The 21,717-nt window shown below is 41.0% G+C and overlaps 1 protein-coding gene and 1 non-coding gene across 2 annotated transcripts in view; both read left to right on the forward strand.

Annotated features, from left to right (window-relative positions):
• The window catches only part of CACNB2 (calcium voltage-gated channel auxiliary subunit beta 2), a 402,030-nt gene that overhangs the window by 331,150 nt on the left and 49,163 nt on the right, over positions 1 to 21,717 (forward strand). The window lies entirely within an intron of this gene.
• Positions 16,458 to 16,647, forward strand: LOC142451968 (U2 spliceosomal RNA). Its single transcript, XR_012785061.1, has one exon. It is a non-coding gene; the product is annotated as a U2 spliceosomal RNA (small nuclear RNA).

Consider the following 21,717-nt stretch of genomic DNA (forward strand, 5'->3'; position numbering starts at 1 on the left):
GTAAGGGGAAGGTGGGGGGAGATAGGGGGAACCGATCAAAATGATCTACATATAACCCCCTCCCAGGGGGACAGACAACATAAAAGTGGGGGAAGGGAGACATTGGTTAGTGTAAGACATGAAAAAAATTATAAATTATCAAGAGTTTGGGAAGGAGGGCAGGAGGGGGGAAAATGAGGAGCTGATACCGAGAGCTCAAGTAGAAAGCAAATGTTTTGAGAATGGTAATGGCAACAAATGTAAAAACGTGCTTGACACATGGATGGATGGATGGATGGATGGATGGATGGATGGATGGATGGATGGATGGTGATAAGAGCTGTACAAGTCCCCTATAAAATGATTCAAAAAGAAAGAAAAGGTTCTTGGGTGGCCCATGGAGTTAAATACCCAACTACTCACCGAAAGGCTGATGATTTGAACCCACCCAAAGGGACCTCAGGAGGCAGGCTTGGCGATTCACTTCTGAAAACACTACAGAGCAGTCTTTGTCCCTACAAAACAAACAGAATCAAACTCATGGATCAGAATGAAGTACCCGGCAGCTAACAACAGGAATAGCACTTAAACTAATTCGGTATATGAAGTTAACTAAGACCTATCTTTATACTGTCACAGACATGGCCCAATTAACTTTGCCAGTTTCATTCGCCCTGGGTGTCCAAGGCTATACATCTTTAGAGGAGCTGAAGAAAGTACCTGGTGGGTTTGAACCCATGGCCTGGCAGTTAACGGTCCACTGGTTACCAGAGAGCATCAGCAGGGCTCCTCAGGAAGATGGCGCTGTCCCCTGACTTGACCACCTGGAGTCCAGATTCACAGTGCCATTATAAGGACATTTAGATTAAGTTTGGGCTAATAATATAGTTTCTTCGATGCTGTTCAATTGTTAGCTGTGTATCTACAACTACAACCGAGTCATTGTTTGGCTGTTTGGGTAGGAGGCTGCTGCTTGCCTTCCATTGGACCTTCTGGTCCTGAGCATCAGTCGGCCACAGTGGTTTGCTCTGGAAAGAATTGGTACACAGAAGACAGGGCAGCATAAAGGTGTTCAAAGTGTGTGGTGAATGAGTGCCCAGACAAGCTCTCCTGTCCGGGGCCTGCCACCCACAGCGCCTGGGCGAATGGATTCCCTGCCACAACGTCCGTGTTGGTTATGGAAATACTTGGCTGGATTTTCCCGATCCAAGAAAAACAAAGCACATGGTGGGAGATACGTAGTAACGAAATCAACATCCACAAACTTGCTTAACTTTTGTGGGCCGGGACCAGGCGGCCTTCGCTGGAGCTGCAGCTGCTGGAGCTGGTAAGAAAGTGAAGATTACTGAATTAAAACAAAATATAATGTGTCGCCACGCATTTGTCAGCCTATACTTTGTAAGGCTTTCCTTGCGTTTGTTTAGAATGCTTCTTTGGAAATTCTTTGCAGTGTATAATTTTCTAAATGAGTACGGAATAGCCATTTCTATAGCAGTTCAAACGCAAAGCAGTCGTTTAAGTGACACCACTGTGGGCTGTGGGTGCCTCTGAATTCCTTGCTTTCTATCTTTGTCACGAACGCTCGAGCAGACTGGAGGCATGAAAGCCAGGCACAACCCTTGGTGTTTGGAGACCTAGATGTTTTCTGGGCCACATTTCATGGACGGAGAACGCTGTGAAGAAAGATCTTTCGGGATTTGCTGACTGGCGGGTCTGCCTTCCACTGTGCCATCGGTTAGGATTGAGCTGGCAGCTTAGGTGAAAAACGAAAACAAACCAAAAAAACACAAAACCTCACTGCCACCAAGTCCTTTCTGACTCATGGTGACCCTCCAGGGCAGGATGAAACCACCCCTGTGGCTTTCCGAGACGCTAACTCTTTTTGCAAACAGAAAGTTTCATCTGTCTTTCATGGAGTGGCTGGTAGTTTCGAAGTGCTGAGCTTGTACTTCGCAGCCCCCGCCCCCCCCCCTATGTAATCACTGGGGGTTATTTGGTTCCATCAGGTTGACTCCAACTCACAAGACCCTACAGGACAGACCAGAATGGCCCCCTAAGGGTTTGGAGCTTGTGTTTGTCACTGGACCAGATTGCCAGGCCTTTTCTCCTCGGGAGCTGCTGTTGGGGTTGGGCTGCTGCCCTTTTACTCTGCCACCACGTGCATACCCAGGGCTCCTTTTAGGCTAGTTGTTAAGCCAATAGAAACCCTGTGGGACAGTTCTCTTATGGAGCACAAGGGACTGTCGTGAGTCAGGAGTGACCCGTTGGCAACACATTTGGTTGACTGTTGACACCCCACCCCCCAACACAGTAGCATTTTACTCCTGTGATTTATTTTTAATTTCTGTGTTTGAAGGAAAACAGAACAGCGCAGTTTTGAGGAAAGTAGCTCAAAACTGCACAGCCAGGTCAGTGAAGAGGGGCAGACCAGCAAAGCGAAGGAGACGCAAGTGTGAAGTCATCGCCAAGACATTGGAAGATACATGGAAGATACCACCAGTGGAGAAAGCAGAACATGTAGAAGAAGAGGGCGAATTCCACTCGATACTCACCCTCATGAAGGAAACACGGAAGATATGGGTGCTAGAGCAAAGTGTGGTGAAGAAATTACATGATGCCAGGCTGTCAGAAAGAATAGCATCTGGGAGATAGGGAAAAAATGATAAATTATCAAGGGTTCATGAGGGAGGGAAGGTGGGAGAGAGGAGGAATGAGCTGATACCAAGGGCTCAAGTAGAAAGAAAATGTTTTGAGAATGATGGTGGCAACATATGTGCAGATGTGCTCGACCCAATGGACGTATGGATGGGTTGCAATAAGAGTTGGACGAGGCCCCAGTAGAATGATTTAAAAGAAGAAAACACAGAAGGTTAAGGGACGAATTGCAGTACACATTGAGAAAGTTGCTTCATACTGGATTACAGAATTCGCCAAATGCCAAATAATATGAGATGGGGCATGGAGACGGACACTCATTGAGGTGTTGTGAACTTGCGAGTGTAATGATCTAATTCCTTTTTGTTGTTGTTAGGGTTTTGGTTTTTACGGGATTGATGATGTTGTGATTGTTGAGTCAGGTGACCCTTTGTACAATAAAATACTGCCTAAAATAGGTACAATAAAATACGACTGGGGTCTTAAAGACTTGTTTTCAAACAAGCAGCCATCTATGTGAGACCTCTACGATATCTATGTGAGACCTCCACTAAGTCTACCCGGAAGAAACACACCAATATCTGGCCATGAGCCAAGGATTGTAAATTATATAACCCAAATTCAAAGGAGGGAATGGTATCCGAGCTTAAATTGTGAGATTCTGGATGGCTGTGGTAGCCCAGAATACATTTGCAGGATCTTCACAGGGAATAGGCCTCGGAGATTTTCCTCTAACCAGCACTGAGGGACCGGAGTAGCCTGGTGATCAGAGAGAGAGCAGTGGAGAGACGACTGCGACCGATTAAAATGATACACCTGACTGGAACAGTGAAAACTCTGCCATTTCATCTCCCTTCTGATACACGTGGTGCTTGATCTGGTTTTTAGTATTTCCTGTGTTTTCCACATTGGGGTTTATCTCTGTTGTATTTTATCGTTGCCTGTAGCCTTCCTGACGCTCTCGTATGTATTGTTCTGTTTCTCATGATGTGAAACCCAGGATAGGTGAATCTGGAGAGAATAATTTCATGGCATTCCTAGGAGGTGTGATGGAGTAAGTAAGGGGCAGGCAGGGGAAGAGGGAGCTTATCAAGGCATTTGAGAAAAGAAGAAAAGATTTTGAAACTGATTGTGGTAGCGATTATACAACACTGCTTGGTGTGATTGAGCGACGAAATGGGATGATGGCTGGATTAGCTCCTAACAAAGTGGTTTGGGGGTGGGGTGGGGGGGAGAGGAGAATAAGTGTATGAAGCAGGCACATAGCAGTCTCAACTTTCCAGGCACCTAAGAGAAAGTGTTTTGTCTGGCTTAAGGACAAGTTATCCTAATAAGATCCCAAGAGGTTTGCGGAATAAACTACAGGCAGCACCTAGGTTATAAATGTCCAGTTTATGTACAATGGAGTTATAAACCAAACCCATAATGCCTATGATATTTTAAAAATTGAGGTAAATACAATGGTTGTAATAAATGGATACTACTTTGCAATATGCCTTGAACTGGTATTATGTTAAAGATGTTTTCATGTATCCGCATCTCTTTAAAAATGATTCTGCTTTAAAAATTGCACGGTATACTATGTACTAAGACTCATGTTTGACTAACCGGCGTTATTAATTGTAGATATGAATTTTACCGTATTATTCTGACTGATGCACACATCTGGCTTAAAGGCAGACTTCGGCACAGAGCTTGCTCAGACTCGGTACTGCCTGCCTGTGTCTTCCTCTCGTGTCCTTGAACCCCTGTGATGCTGAATTGGAAGCAGAAAGGGTGCTAAGTGAATGTGTGTTGAAAGTAAAGAATCTATTCTTATTGGTTTCACAGGTTCCTAATTTTTCTCTGAAAAAGTATTCAGAAATTTTGGATGGAAAAAGAATCGTTTTTTCCCCGATGATTTTGCTATCGAACTATAAGCCATCGTATTGATCTGGTTAAAGTAGCTGAAGGAAAAACAAAAACTGTTGTTTTCTTTTTCTCTTAGGACAATCTCAGAGTAAAAGCTTAATCACGTGTAAATTGTACCAGTGGCTTTCAAATAACTCGAGAGTTACTGTTATTGTGTTTGGCGAGACTAATCAATACTAATATTACATGGAAACAGTTATTTTCTTTTGAAGTTACTGGCTTTGCTGAAGATTGCATTTAATTTCCTTTACGGCAGGGACCCATTTCACCACCCAAAGCAAATAAGCGCTTTCTTCAAGCGCTGGTTCCTTTCCCAGAGGCCTGGAGGAGTCGTGATATCTCTTGAAGACACTTAGGCCAGGGACAGGCATTGCCTCGGGGAAAATAGAAACCTGTACACTCTTAATAAAGGGCAGTGCTTTAATAATACTCAGTGACTACACACACCCCTGCAATCAGAGATAGAATCTTGTCGACAGGAGGTTTCCTGATGCATCAATCCCTCCATGATGTTTGCTTTTCCTGGAAACGAATAATTCATCCGCCATCCCGCTTCAAATAAACAGAAGCAGAGAGGGCGGGGGCTGAGGTACATTTCTCCACATGGCTTTCATTACTAATCATGTCATATATGAATCACCTGGCACATGGTGTCTGCATCATTCTGGCCTCTCTTGCCTCAATGTGCATACATGTAGCCCTTATTTCTGCTTTCAAAGAACCTCTTTAGGATGATTGCAAGGAGTGTCATGATTGACTCCCTGCCCCACCACACCCTATGCCTTCAAGAGAATGTATTGGCTTTTTAATCATCTACTTATAAAGGCATGCAATTTCTTCCTCACATGCCCTTATAACTTATATTGTATCAGGATTGTTAGTAAGTTCAAATGACATCAAGGTGATAAGATTTCAGATTCTATTGTGAACATGTACCTCCTTTCTTAGTTCTTGAGCAATGTAATATTTCATATTGTGCGCTCACACATGCTTGCTCTTTCCTTTACATATGTGCATAGTAATCATCTGAAAAGTAATCCTTATTAAGAGACTTGCTTTGCTTCCATAGCAGTTTAAAAATTCCATTTTTACAGGCCCTAGAGCTATGATGATAGCCTTCCATAGAATAAATGCTGAGTGAACACTTGATATTGCTTCTTCTGCCAAACAAACAAATCGGTCTTAGAAGACAGGCAGAATGCTCCTTAGAAGTGAGGATGGTAAGACTTTGTCTCATGTACTTTGGGCGTGTGATCAGGAAAGACCAGTCCCTGGAGAAGGACACCATGCTTGCTCAGCCAAAAGAGGGAGACCCTGAAGGAGAGGGATTGACACAGTGGCTGCAACAATGAGTTTAAACAGAGCAATAATTGTGAGGATGACACAGGACCGACCAACAGTATTTTGTTCCATTGGACACAGGGTCCCTGTGAGGCAGAATTGACTGCATTATAGTACCCAACCACAACAACATTGATTCTTCGTCTAACAGAACCCATTTCTTAGTTGATTCTTTTGACCATTTTTAATGCCCAATTAGTTACTCATGAATGCTTGGTCAACGTGTAGTGGAAATGATTCTCTTCCTTGGCCACCCACCAAAAGGTTGGAGGTTTAAGTCCACCCAGAGGCACCTTGGAAGAAAGGCCTGACCATCTAACTTCCCAAATAGCCAGGGAAAGCCTTATGGAATGCAGTTCTATTCTGTCATACAGTAGCAGGAATTGAGTCCACGGCCGCTGGTCTTAAGGAATCACTAGGTGGTATAAGCGTTTACACGCTCAACTGCTAACCAAAAGGTTGGTGGTTCAAATCTACCCAGAGGCACCTTGGAAGAAAGTCTTCCAGTGATCAGATTCCAAAGGTCATCCATGATCCTTTCTGTATGCCTACAGAAAACACTGGGGAGCCCTGCTCTCTTGAGACTCATGAAATAGCCATGAGTTAGAAGTGTGTTTTGTTTTGAGCAATTTTTTTAATTGCTAGATGGTCTCACTATAAAAAATCATGGATAGAGTGGGAGAAAAATGTAGAACAAGATTCATCCAAATGACCACACTTCCTGGTCTGATCAGGTCTGGTGGAAACTAGGGCCCTTAGCTACAGTCAAGGTTAGAACTGGGCCCAGCTGGCATTCAACTTTCAGCCAAACAATAGACAGGCCTCTAAAGTGAACAGTGGCACAAGAGAGGAATGTATTTTCCAGTGCACTCAATCATATGAGGTCATATGAGGCCAGAGGGGCAGCATTTTTGCACAAGAACAAAGCTCAGAAGGCAGGCAGGCAGGCAAGCAAGCAGGATGTGGTGTGAACAGAGAGTCCAAAGGAAGTGGGGACTGCAACTAAAGTCATGAAACAAAATGTGAATCGACTACTGAATGGAAAACGAATTTTCTCCGTAAATTTGCACTCCAACTAGAATTTTTTTGAAATCATGTAAACCTAAGTAAATAGAAATATATGCAATGAAATCAGGAGGACCATAAAGTGATCACTTTAAAATTATAACTTAGTTGAAAGATTTGGGGAATTCAAGAAAACTGTATACAAAAAGTTATACAGTTTTATGCAAAAATTTGTTTGTGCATATACTGTAATAAACAGTTCTATTAACTTGTTATCAAAATTCAAAGTAAGGTTGAGAAAGATCATTTTAAAGCCATGATATTTTGGTGAGGAAGTATGTTTTAAACCACCACTGCTTAATGATGGTTGAGATATCTAGTGCAGCATGGCCAGCTCACTAGAAATAGATGACCTGGCCTCTCCCATCCAACTGACATCAAGTTCATTCCAAGTCATAGCAATCCTGTAGAAACGAGTAAACTGCTCTTTAGTTTCTCAGACTAAGTGTTTATGGGAACAGACAGCTTCATCTTTCCACAGAGCAGCTGGTGGATTTGAACTGCCAGCCTGCGGTTAGCAATGGTAATGCCTACCATACACCTTCACTAGGAATCCTTTTGACTCTCACATGGGCTTCAATATTGCTGGGCAGTGCTGTCTTACCTCCCAAGTTCACCTACTCTTTGCTTAGATAACTACGTCACACAATGTCCCCATCTCTATTCCTGTCGCCGTTGTTGAGCCCACATTCCCATTCCACCGAGAAATCGACACAATGAAGCGATTTCCTATCTCAGGCACTTGCCTTCAAGCATCTACACTCATACTCTGTCTCCTTGTTTGGGGTTAGAGGCCACGAAACCGAGTCTGACTCATGGTGACCCCATAGGTTCCATAAGATTTTCAACGTCTAATTTTTTTAGTTAGATTTCCAGGCCTTGCCTTCTAACTACCTGCAACTTCCCTCATCTCGTTCTAATCAACCAAGACTCAAAACACCTGGCCTCTCTTTGAGCTCTCTTTCACACCTGCATCAAATCTGTCAACAAGTCCCATGAGTCTACTTAGAAACTGTGTGTAGAATTGGAACATATTGTACTGTCTTCCTTGCTGCTGTCCAGGTTAAACCACCCCCTCCATCCCTCTCTCCACCCGGGTGACTCTGGGGGTCTATACATCACATCCTGTTTCCCCACTCTGGACTCCAAAAGGTTTTTCAATACAACATCCACTCTAGAACTTTTAAAATATCAGATCGCAATATTTCTGTTCAAATCCCTCTCATCACTTCTTATTCTCAGTTGGAATAAAAGCCACAAGTCATTATTATTATTGTTTACTGAAGGTTTTTATACTTTTGTAGCAGTACCTTTTTATGTAACTTTTTTTTAAAAAAGTTAAGTCTTGACTATGACCTTCAAGAGCAGTTCTGACCTGACCTTGTATTGCTTTCCTCTTGTTCCCTTGACTCTATTTATTCTTTTTTACCAAGGAATTAATTTTATTTGTATTCATAATCAGTGTGCATGGAACCACTAAGTCAAGGCATCCAATTAAAATATTGCATTCATTTATGGAGGTCTAGACAAAGACGTGTACATGCAAACATATATATGAGGATGGGGAAATAGATCTAATTGTCTACATTTATAGGTTTAATATTAAGGTGGCGGAAGGAACTTGGGCCTCTACTCAAGCACTCCCTCAATGCATGAATACTTTCGTTTATTAAATTGGTACTCTATGATGCTCACTCTCCCGACACAACTGCTGAAGCCAAAGTGGGTGAACAAGTAAATGTGGTGAAGAAAGCTGATGGTGCCCGGCTATCAAAAGAGATAGTGACTGGGGTCTTAAAGGCTTGAAGATAAACAAGCGGCCATGTAGCTCAGAAGCAACAAAGCCCACATGGAAGAACACACCAGCCTGAGTGAGCGAGTGGTCCCAAAGGGATCAGTTATCAGGCATCAAAGAACAAAAAATCATCATATCATTGGCTGCACACCTCCATGATAGGATCGCTGAAGATAAATGGGTGCATAAGCAAATGTGGCGAAGAAAGCTGATGGTGCCGGCTATCAAAAGAGATAGTGTCTGGGGTCTTAAAGGCTTGAAGATAAACAAGCGGCCATCTAGCTCAGAAGCAAAAAAGCCCACATGGAAGAAGCACACCAGCCAGTGCGATCACGAGGTGCCAAAGGGACCAGGTATAAGGCATCATGCAAAAAAAAAAAAAAAAGAATATGTGTGTGTGTGTATATATATATATATATACCACAATGAATGAAGGGGGGAGTACAGAGTGGAGACCCAAGGCCCAAGTGTCGGCCACTGGAGATCCCCGCATAGAGGGGTTTAGGAGAGGAGATGGGTCAGTCAGGGTGCAAGGTAGTACCGACGAAGAGCACAGCTTTCCCCCAGATCCTGGATGCTTCCTCCCCCCAACTACCATGATCCGAATTCTACCTTGCAGGGCTGGATAGGGCAGAGGTAGTACACTGGTACATATGAGGGCTGGAGGCACAGGGAATCCAGGGTGGATGATACCTTCAGGACCAAGGGTGTGAGGGGCGATGCTGGGAGAGTGTAGGGAGAGTGGGTTGGAAAGGGGGAACTGATTACAGGGATCCACATGTGACCTCCTCCCTGGGAGAGGGACGGCAGAGAAGGGGGGGAAGGGAGACTCCGGATAGAGCAAGATATGACAAAATAACGATGTATAAATTACAAAGGGCACATGAGGGAAGGGGGAGCGGGGAGGGAGGGGAAAAAAAAGAGGACCTGATGCAAAGGGCTTAAGTGGAGAGCAAATGCTTTGAGAATGATTGGGGCGGGGAATGTATGGATGTGCTTTATACAATTGATGTATGTATATGTATGGATTGTGATAAGAGTTGTATGAGCCCCTAATAAAATGTAAAAAAATAAAAGGGAAAAGAAAGAAAGAAAAGAAAATGATTAGGGCAAAGAATGTACAGATGTGCTTTATACAATTGATGTATGTATATGTATGGACTGTGATAAGAGTTGTATGAACCCCTAATAAAAAGTTTTAAAAAAAATATTGCATTGGACAGGTTTATTACACAGGACCTATTAAAGTATTAAAGAACAAAGGTTTTGTTGACATAGTATTGTCAGTTTCCTCATATTTATGGGAAAGCAGGGCAGTGAATAAGGAACATTAAATTAAATTGATATATTTAAATTATGGTGTTGGTGAAGGATATTGAAAATAAAATTGACTGCCAGAAGAACAACAACAACAATAGCAAATCTATTTTGGAAGAAGTACAGCCAGAAAGTTAAGAGGGTAAGAATTTATCTCAAATATAAGGGGGTACCCCCCAAAAGACAGAAAAAAATATTTCAAAGCTATGTACATAAATATTTTTACAAAACAAATTTATCACTTTCAAAGTACTCTCCATTATACTTAATACATTTGTCAAATCTGCAATTCCATTTTTGGAAGCATTTTTCAAGCTCATCTGTTTGTATAGCTGACAGTACCTCCCTTGTTTTTTTCTTCACCTCTTCTACATCCTCAAATCATTTTGACCTCCTTGCCTTCCTCAGACACACCTAGCTCCCACTTTTGAGACTAGGCAGTAGCTATTACCTTGACATGAATTTTGGATATCCATGTTTTGTCACTCCCTTCTCTTTTTTGTTCACACATCACCTCAATGCTACCTATACTCCCCATTTGTATAATTGTACTTCCTCTGTATCCTGAACTTTGGCTCTCTATAACTTGTGCTAGTTTTTGATTTTCCATAATATTTATCACCGTGGTCCTTTAATGGTAGATTTCTCAACTTCCATACTGAAAACCAGTTGGATTCCCAGCCAGCACAGTCATCTTCAGCGCAGTCAACACCACCTGCCCAAAACTGGAGGCTTGTGTAATGCTATCATGCTGACCAGGTTCCAGTTGATCTCTCAAACTAAGCGAGGAGCCCTGGTGGCGTAGTGAGTTGCTTATCGGGCTGCTAACTTCAAGGTCGACAGTGTGAAACCACCAGCTGCTCCTTGGGAGAGAGATGGTACTTTCTACCCCTGTGAAGATTTAGAGTCTCAGCAACCCACAGGGACAGTGGCCCCTTGTGTTAGTCTGGGTACTTTAGAGAAGAAATTCCATAGAAACTCTTATGTATAAGAGAGAGTTTTATATAAAGGGTAAGTGCACACACACAAAAAAATCCCAACCCAGTGCTGCCCAACCCCACAAGTCCAACATTAACCCATATGTCTGACACCAATTCACAAAGTCCTCCTCCATCTCACAAAACACACACTATGATGCCGACTGCAAGAGGAAAGCTGAATCCGTGAATGTGTAAGCATCTCTGTGCTGCTTGCTAGGGGTCTCCACATGGCTGCTCCAGCACCCAGGGATACTTCGGGGTAGGTCCATGTGGTTTCTCCTCAGGGATGTCTTGCAGGAAGTGAGCCTTGCCAGCTGAAGCAGGGAACTGGCGAAGGCAGCTGCACATGGGCCTAACCATCAGAGAGCAAGAGAAAAGAAAACTAAAAAGGTGAGGTTCACGGAGCCATTTATCCCTCCCCCCTTAAAATAACCCCACATGTCTTTATCGGCCAGGTTGGCACAATAAACTAACTACCTCACCCCTGTAGGGTCACTATGAGTTATAAGCAACTCAGTGGCAGTGAGTTTGGGGGTTTCTTTGGTTTGTTTTCTCAAACTAAAATGATTGAGGTAGCCTATTTCCCAAAATCAACCATGAAAACCAATTACGAATTAAAATAGACTGATCTGTCACCAGTCCTGACAATGGCACAGGAATGGGCAATGATCCCTTCTGAAGTACAACTGAGCAGCAACTAGCAGCCACGATGTATACAGATATGTGTGCGCATCTATTATAACTTTTTAATTATATGCAAGCTCCTGGGGGTCAAGAATCTTAGTTTATGTTGTTCAGTGTTATGTCACAGCTGTCTAAAACAGTGCCTGACGATGGATGTAAGGATCATGGAATTTCTGAAATGTCATTCCCTGACACGCTCATTGCTTGTTGCCTGCATCCATGGTTACGCCCTCACTCCCATTATTGTTAGCTGTCATCGAGTCAATTCTCATTCATAACAGCCTAAGGACAACCGAGTGAAATACTGTTCAGTCCTGCACCATCCTCACAATTGTTGCTCTGTGTGAGCCCATTGCTACAGTCAGTGTGTCCATCTAAACGGTCTTCCTCTTCCCCCCCCACCCCCCTGACTCTGTACTTTGCCAAGCATGGGGTCATTCTCCAGGGGCAAATGCGTCCTGAAAATATGTCCAACATACATGAGATGAAGTCTTACCATCCTCATTTCTAAAGAGCATGCTGACTGTCCTTCTTCCAAGACAGGTTTGTTCAGTTTTCTGGCAATCCATGGCATGAGTAGGCTTCCAAAAGTTTGTGGAATAATTCTATTATCTTCTAGTTTCACTTTCCTATGAAGTTTTTGAAGCCCCTTCATATGTTCGAGGTTCTACAATATAGTCATCCAAAGGCATCCATTCGTCTCTGGTCTACTTTATTGCCCAGCTTTAACGTACATATGAATGAGGTCATTGACAATAACATGCCTTGGATCAGGTATCCTTTAGTCCTCAAATGATGTATTTGCTTCTTTAAAGGGCCTTTTGCAGCAAATTTGCCCAATATAATTTTGTCATGGAATATCTTCACTGCTATTCCCATGGGGATTATTTATGAATCCAAGTCAAATGAAATCCTTGACAATGCCAATCTTTTCTCAGTTTATCCTGGTGTTGCTTATTGGTCACTCCAGCCAGTTGTGAGGAGTGTGTGTGTGTGTGTGTCGTGTAAACCATATGGAAGGCTGCAGTCTTTGATCTTCATCCATAAGTGATTCATGCCCTCTTTATTTTCAGCAAGGAAGGTTGTGTTTTCTGTACATTGCAAGTTGTTCATGAATCTTCTTACAGTTCTTATGTTGCTTTTTCCATGTAATCCTGTGCTCTGATTATATGCTCAGCATACAGTTCAGATAAGGTGGTGAAGGGATACACACCTTTCCTGGCTTTATACCATACAATCTCCTTTTATTCTTTTGACATCACTGCTTAAGCATGATTAAGTGTTCTGGAATTCCTATTTTTTTCATTTTATCCTTTATTGTAAATCCACACAGTCAAATGCCTTTTCACATTCAATGAAACACAGGCAAATATGTTTTCAGTATTCTTCAGCCAAGATCCATCTGAAATAGAAAAGATATTTCTCATTCCACACCCACTCTTCAATCTGGTTTGAATATCTGGTATTTTCCTGTTTCATTTTTGGATTTATCTTAATGACGGTATCTCCTCTACTAGATTATAAACTATGGGAAGTCAGGAGTGTATGATAGTAGGCACATTAGTTACCTTTACATGACTTAATAAATACTAATTAAACAAATCAGTCCTTGAGAAAATTTTGTTTTTTAAATCAATTAAATTGCCAGTGTAAATTTTATCTGATGACATAGCTGTGGGTTCTGGGATTATTTGCTTACTTAGCCTGATTCAGTGCACAGTCATCAAAGTACATAATCAGTTGTTACCTCTTTTCTATCTCTGTGGTTTGACTAATATGCTTTGCTATTAAAAGAAACATTAGACTACCCATCATAGTTTGTCATTCATTAGTCAAAGGTTTTATTTTGTTTCGTTTCATTTAGAAATAATATTTTATAACTTTATTGAGAGCTCTTACAGATGTAGCAATTCATAATTCAATTAGATAAAACATGCTTATACAAGTGTTGCCTGTATCAGCTTTCAAAACATTTTCATTCTTCTTGGACTCCTTGCTATCAGTTCCTCGTTATCCCCTTCCCCTCACGACTTCTTATTGTTATGTTATATATGTTATAAATTATTATTATTATTATCATCCATGTCTTATACCATCCATTCACCTACAATTCTGTTATTCATTCCCTTCGAGTGTTATTATACAGTTTCTTCCCTTTCTCCCCTTTTCACCTCTCCACCCACCCTCTTCCCATACCCTTGGGGAATCATTACTCCCATTACTGTTTCTGAAGTGTTATCTATCTTGATTTTTATGCATCACATGATCTTAATTATACACATGAGCATACTTATATCTAACTAGGCTAAGAGCTAAAACCAGAACCATTAATAGTGAGGGGAAGAAATGTTTAAGAACTAGAGGATAGTTGTGTTTTTCATCAGTGCTACACCACATCCTGGACTTAACATCCCTTCCTTATGGCCCTTCTGTGAGGGACTATCCAGTTATCTTCAGATAGATTTGGGGCCTCCACTTTATCCTCCTTCCTTCACTTCTATTTGATTGCTTGTTATTATTATTATTACTTTAATGAACTTCTGATACCCATTCCTATAGAAACTTCACCTCATGATCACACAGGTTGGTGTGCTTCTTCCATGTGGGCTTGGTTGCATCCCTGTTCGATGGCCACTTGTTTGTCTTCAAGCCTTTAAGACCCCAGACACTATATTTTTCTTTCCTTTTTTGGCTATATTTTTCAATAACTGGGCACCATGCTCTTTCTTCACATTTGCTTGTGTACCCATTTTGTCTTCAGCAATCATGTCAGGATGGTGAGTACCATATAGTGCCAAATTATTAGAACAACCTATTCTTGTACTGAAGTAAGATTTGAGTGGAGGTCCAAAGTCATATATATATATACACATATACATATATATCCATTTATCTTTATATCTTTGTATATTTACATATATACCATATATACTTGAGTATAAGCCGAGTTTTTCAACACATTTTTAATGCAGTGTATTGTGGTAAAATTAGGTGTCATGGCGGATATTCAGGTTGGCTTATACTACAGTATATATGGTACATATCTATGTTTGTGTTTATATATAATTTTTACTTTCATCTACCTTTCTCTTTTTATTTTTTTCTTATTATAGATTTTTAATGTGCTATAGCTATTAGTAATAAGCCCTTTGTCTGATAGGTCATTGCTAAATATATTGTCCCAGTCTGTGGGCTCCCATTACTCCTTTGATAAAGTCTCTCGATGTACACACGTGTTTTATCAGTAGTATGGCCCACTGGTCTAATTTAACTTTCCCTCTATGTGTATCCTCTCTTACTTCTAATAGCCCATGTATTCCCTGCACCAAGGTTCCTTGGTTTGTCCCATTCTCTCTTAATGATCCTGATAGTTTGATGTTTTACCTCCAAATTCAAGTTGATCTACCTTGAATGTGTTCTTATGTATGTAATGAGGTAAAGGACTTACTTCAATTTTCTACAGGTAGATATTCAGTTTTTCCAGCTCCTTTTTTAAAACAGGTCATCCTTTTCCAATTTGATATTTTTGGGGCCCTTATCAAAGATTAGTTGTCTGTATGCTGTTAATTTTACTTCTGGATTTACCTATCCATTGGTCTGTATATCTCTCACTAGACCATTACCACGCTGTTTTGACCACTGTGGTTGTATATGTTTTAAAGTCTGGTAATGCCAGCCCTCCATTTTATTCTTCTTCTTGAAGAGTTCTTTGCCTATTCTGGGCTTCTGCCCTTTGAAGCTGGTAGTCAGTTTTTCCATTTCTTCGAATAAAGATGCTGGTAAGTGTATTGGAATTGAAATGAATTGTGAAGTGCTTTGGATAGTATTGGCATCTTTACTATATTGAGCCTTCCAATCCATGAGCATGCGAAATTCTTCCATTTGTGAAGGTCTTTTGGTTTCTTGTAATAATGTTCTAAAGTTTTCCTTATACAGAGTTTTCAGGGCTTTGGTTAGGAATATCCCTAGATATATCAATTTATCATCGACTATTGTGAAGGATACTACCCATCAGTTGTATAAAGCAATCTGATTGACTTCTGCTTATTGATTTTGTATCCTGCCGATCTACCATATTCCTCTATGGCTTCCAGCACTCCTATTATGGAGCATTTGGGGTTTTCAATATATGAAATCATATCATATGCAAATAGTGACAGTTTCACTTCCTCCTTCCCCAAATGAATACACGTGATGCCCTTCCATTGCCTTATGTTATCACCTAGGATCTCCAGGACAATGTTGAATAAAAGTGGGGACAAGAGGCATCCTTATCTGCTGCCCTTTTTCAGTGAAATTGTTTTCATCTTTTCTCCATTGATTGCAATGCTGGCTGTTGGTTTTTCATATATATATAGCTTGTATTATTTTGTGGTAAAATCCTATCTTCTTGAGTGTCTTAATTAGGAATGCGTGTTGAATGTGTTTAAATGCGTTTTCTGCATCTGTTGATATTATCATGTGCTTCTTTTCCTTTTTCATATCAATGTGATGGATCATGTTAATGGACTTTCAGATGTGGAGCCACCCCTACATGCCTAACATGAATCCCACTTGGTCGTGATGAAATATTCATTTTATATACTTTTCTATTCTGTTGGCCAAGATTTTGTTAAGGATTTTTGCATCGTTGTTCATTAGAGATATTGGTCTATAGTTCTCTATTCTTGTGGGATCCTTGCCAGGTTTGGATATCAGTGTTATACTAGCTTCATAGAGTGTGTTTGGGGATCACTTCTCCACCTTTTGGTTGAGATCAAGTGTAGTATCTGTTGTTATCAGTTTAATATCTGATACATCCTCTATCCAAGGACAATAGATTAGATGAATTTTGGAGAAGGGAGATGGAATAGAAGCTTGCTCCATCCACTCCATGCATCGACCTGGTATTGCAGTACTTCCAGGAACAGTGCACCCCTTTGGGGGAATCAAAAAAGAATGTGTTTGGAGTTTTCTATCCTTTTCTATACTGTGGCAAGCTTGTGTAGAATTGGTGTCAACTCTTCCCTGACAGCTTGTTAGAATTCTCCTGGGAAGCTGTCTGGGATGGGACTTCTTTTAGTTGGTTGTAACTTGATGATTTTATCTATTTTTCTTTTCCATTGGTCTGTTTAGATGCTTGATTTCTACATGGGATAATCTGGGGAGGAATTATTGTTCCAAGGATTTGTCTATGTCTTTCATGTTGTTGTATTCATTGGAGTACAAGCCTTTGTAGTACTGTGGAAATAATCTTTGAATTTCATTAGGGTTTCTTGTGATTTCCTGTTTCATCCCTCATCCTGGATATTGATTAGTCTGTGTGACCTCTGTATATCTGAAGTTACTCAACTTGAGTTATGTCCCAACATGTGCTCTATTTTTTAATATGTGCATGTGTACTTGAAAAGAATGTATTATTTTGCATTTGGTTAGAAAGCCATAATATGATACCAGGTCAAGTTGTCTGATTATAGAGTTTAGTTCTGTAGCCTCCTAGGTGAGATTTTTCCCCCTGAAGATCTATCTTTCTCAGAGGGTGGTGTGTTGAAGTCATCCATTATAATTTTTTGAGTCTGTGATTTCTTTTTCATGGATCTCTCCTTGGGCACATATATATTTATTATGCTCACTGGTTCTTGATCTACAGATCCCTTGAGCATTATGTAGTACCCCTCCTTCTCAGGTTATGACTTGCATCTTGAGATCAAATTTTTCAGATTATGATGGCTACTCTTACTTTTTTAAAAATTGCCATTTTCTTGGTATACTTTTTGCTAGCCTTTGATTCTCAAACTGTTTTTCTCTTTGAGTTTAAGATGTGTCTCTTGCAGACAGCAGACTGATGGGTTTTGTTTCCTAATCCAGTGGGCTGGCCTTTGTCTTTTAATTGGTGAATTCAGACCATTGACTTTCAGATCATTGATGTTCATCCATCTGTGGATTATTTGCTGTCACCTTGTACCTTTTGTGTTAGGTATTTTCCTCCCTCCCTCCTTGGCAGTGTGTTGGGTATGTGGCAGGGGGTGGGGGAAGCCATTCTTACCTTCTTTTCGCCATTGGGTCAATATCATCTTGGGGGTTGTTTTGAGAATGCTGACTTCTAGATAGTGTTGCACTATGTGGTGATCTCATGTTTATGCTCTGTGAATGTTGGACTTCTTTCCAAAGTGAGTTGGCAAGAATTTTTTTGTAGTGCTGGGTTGTTTGTTTTTTAACATATTCTCTGAATTTTTCCTTGTCCAGGAACTCCTTATCTCTCTATTTATTTTGATAGATGGTTTGGAAGGATAAAGGATTTCTGGGTTGCAGTTTTTCTCTTTTTACTTGAGGAAGATACTGCTCCACTCTCTCCTGTTTTTCATGGTGTCTGCTGATGAGTCTGGGAAAGTTCTTATCTAAGTACCCTTATGGGTGACTGCCTTTCTTTTTCTCTAGCTGCATTAGAGAAGCTCCTTTTCTCCTTTTCCTGAAAATTGGATAATTGGACTGCTGTTCACCTTGGTGTATTCTTCTTGGGGTCCAATCTTATTGTTGTCCTCTCTGCTTTGTGGATGATTATCTGAATCTCATTCATGAAGTTGGGGAAGTTTTCGTCCAGGAATTCCCTTGCTATTTTGACTGGGGATTTCTTCATTATGTCTTGCTCTGGTATCCTGATTATTCGAATGTTGAACCTCTTCATAGCATCACTCATTGTTCTCAGATTTTCTCAGCTTCTTTGATTATCTTATTTGATTGCCTTTCCTGTTTGTTGAAATTTGCTTTGCTATCTTACAGATCATTGATCTGGTTCTCCACCTCTTCTAGTCTGATAGTGAGGTCTCTTACCGTGTTCTTAGATTCTATTGCCTCATCCCTTAACTCTTGTAATTCCCTTCAGCATGTGGACTCTTATCTTTTCTATTATTTCATCTTTTTTATATACTGTTCCCCTCATATCCTGTATGACTCGAGTAGTATTCTGAAGATTTTTTTTTCTGTGGTAGTTCAAAGTCTGCTTCTTATATGAGTGATGTTAAGTTGAGGTCTTCATCTGACATTCCATTCTGTTTCTCTTGCTTACTTGCAGAAGATGCTGTTATGGGTTGTTGTCTGTGTATCATTTTGGTGGAGCTTGGTGCCACTTTCCCATGAGTTCAGGAGTCCTTGTTATCTCTCTAGGAAGCTAGTAAGAATTATTCTAAGGGTTACCTGTATCCACCTGTGCTGCAGGATCAGGCTACTTCTCTATCTCACTAGAGTTTTATTCTCCGCCTTGACAGCCAGGAGTACCTGTTTGGAGGATTGATATGCTGGTCCTCGCAGGCAGCATGGGCAGGGTGGTTGTGGGCAGTTATGGTGGCGCTGTGCAGGTCAATCACATGGGAAGCCACAGTGGCATGGGGCTGGCAGTAGCAGGAAGACACAAATGGCAGGCAGCGGGCCAGCGGCAGCAGAAAAGCCAAAGTTGATGGCAGCATATGGGAACCAGCAGCTGTAGGCAGTCTGGCCAGGGAACTGTGAGGTTGGCTAGGCCAGCAGGGGTATTGTGCCCTTGATGGTGGTGGGGCTGGCAGCAGAGGGAGAGGTGCAGTGGGCAGACAAGGGTGCAGTTAGTGGCAGGGAGCACCATGGAGAGAGGTTGGGGATGCTGGCAGTTGTGGTGAGAGCTGTGGAGTGTGGGTGGGGGTGCCATCAGGGTCAGAGAGCACCATGAAGGGTGAGCAGGAGGCCAGCGATGGAACGAACCACTGTGGCACAGGTGGTGCAGGTTAGGAGAGATAGCCCAGGCACCAGACCCCAAGTTCCTGGAGTGGGGGGGCAGGTAAGATTATTGGTGCAGGGACAATGTGCATGCAGAGCTCTGGGGTGCTAAAGAGTTCATCCTAGCTCCCAGACCCCCCTACTCAGCCTCCCAGTCCTCAAGTCAGTGATTGCCACGGAACTTCGAATATGTCCCTCTTACCTCAGCGCCATCTTGCCTGGAGTCTTTTTTTTTTTTTTTTAATAGAAAGATTGGCAAGATTCTGCAGAATATATGGTAGACATTTGCCTGTAAGGAGAGAATAAAATGAAGTCCAGAAACTTGGAGATCTTGGAAAGTTTTTTTTTATTATCACTGAAAAGAGAAAAACAATACTGAGAAGTGGGTAAATAGAAATGAAAATGTTGTCATGTGGCAGTTGAACCTGGTGATTGGGATCTTGATCCTGAAAACACATCACCGTCTTTTCAGTTCCTGAGTGCATCCTATAGAAGACTCATGATATAGTCACACTTGAGGTATTTGCAACATGGGGAAAAAGAAAAGTAAAATTAAGGAGGTCTATAATGTTGTAGGAACTAGTTTTATATCACAAGAGAGTAAAAATGCTAACTAGATTTTTAATCTCATATATTAGGAATCTAGATTATTTTTTCCTTTAAATTTCCTTAGAAACTATTTCAAGTTGGGGAGCAGTGCATACTGAAGACATATCTATGTAAGACATTAAAACATAAACTGTGAGGTTTTTGTTAAGTTATTAACCATTGATGGTTTTTCATCATGAAAATGGGAAACTATGCTTTGATATTTAATATAGGAAAATGTATGTTTGTGTTAATAAATAAGGAAATTGATGCACATAAATTTAAGTCACATTATTAATCATGGTCAGTTTCATTTTGTTCTTACTTTAGTGAATTTTATTTTTATCTTTAACAGTAGCTATTCTTTCACTAACATATTTGTAATAAACTTAAACATTTTGCTGCATTCCTGAAAATTACTACTCTCACTGTTAATTCATTAAGTCTCTCTGTTAATTCATTAAGTCTCATTGTTAATTCATTAAGTCAGTTTCCAGGGAGGAAGCCAGCAATAAAGCCACCAAATTAATGATCATCTCTTTATTCTACTCTCTAAACAAATGATTATTTTAAGTGATTTATCCCCTAATTGATAATAATTGTTTGCTAACACACTTAGATTTGGGGGTGTCGGAAAGCCTGAGAGAAAGCAACCTGTGTGCCTGTGGCATTTCTCCAGCTCATCTCTGACTGGTCTGGGTGGGTCTGTACAGGTTGGCCCCATGAAGGTGATGCAAGTTTAAATTCTTTGGCACAGAGCCAACCATTCCCCTTGGACCAGACAGATGGGCATCCCCCATTCTAGAGCCACTGCTTGACCTAGGTAGAGATGAAATGATTTAGGGAAATCAGATGTGAGAGTGTCATTTGGCCCTGTAGTTAGCATCCTAGGATTTTTCTCTCAAACTGCTAAGTTCTCTTATTCTAACTAACCTTCTCTCTCACTCCCAGCCCTACCCCAATCCTTGACCCCCCCACCTCCATCCCTCACGTTAGCTAGTCTCTATTCTAATTGCACAAATAAAGATAATGATGCACCGAATTCTGCTATGCATGTTTTCTACCAGGATGTTCTTTCAAGATGATTTCCATACATACCTCCACTAATAAGAGCCTGCTAGTTAAATGAGCCAAGAAAAGAGGAATATGTGTGTGTGTGTGTGTGTGTGAATCAAGGATTATAAATAATAAAATCCAAGATCAGAGGAGGGCATTGTACTCGAGTTTAAATTCTGAGCACCTGATTTGCAGTAGGCTGTGGATGACAGTGGAAGCCCAAAATTATTTTCACAGTCCCTGCATGGATTAAGCCTCCTGTGAATTCCCTCTGACTCTTGACCAGGGATGTGAATAGCCTTCTATCAGACAGAGTGCATTGGAAAGTGGATTAATGCAGATGTAGTTAGGTTTAAATTTAACATCTTATTTCGAATTCTCTCTTTTGAATGATTTTAAGTGTATTCTAGTTATTATTATATGCTTTCATTTGGATAGTGGTTGTTCTGAATTTTACTTTATTATCATTGTTGGGGCTGTGGGTTTATATAATTTTCTTTATATGAAATCCAGGAGGGGTAATTCTATAGAGAGAGTAGCAGGATTTATAGTTTCTTAGGGGAGGGTAAGGGAAAGATGGGAGGAGAGATGGGGAACCAATCACAGTGATCTACATATAGG

Source organism: Tenrec ecaudatus, chromosome 6, assembly GCF_050624435.1.
Source record: "Tenrec ecaudatus isolate mTenEca1 chromosome 6, mTenEca1.hap1, whole genome shotgun sequence".
Taxonomy (NCBI): Eukaryota; Metazoa; Chordata; class Mammalia; order Afrosoricida; family Tenrecidae; genus Tenrec; species Tenrec ecaudatus.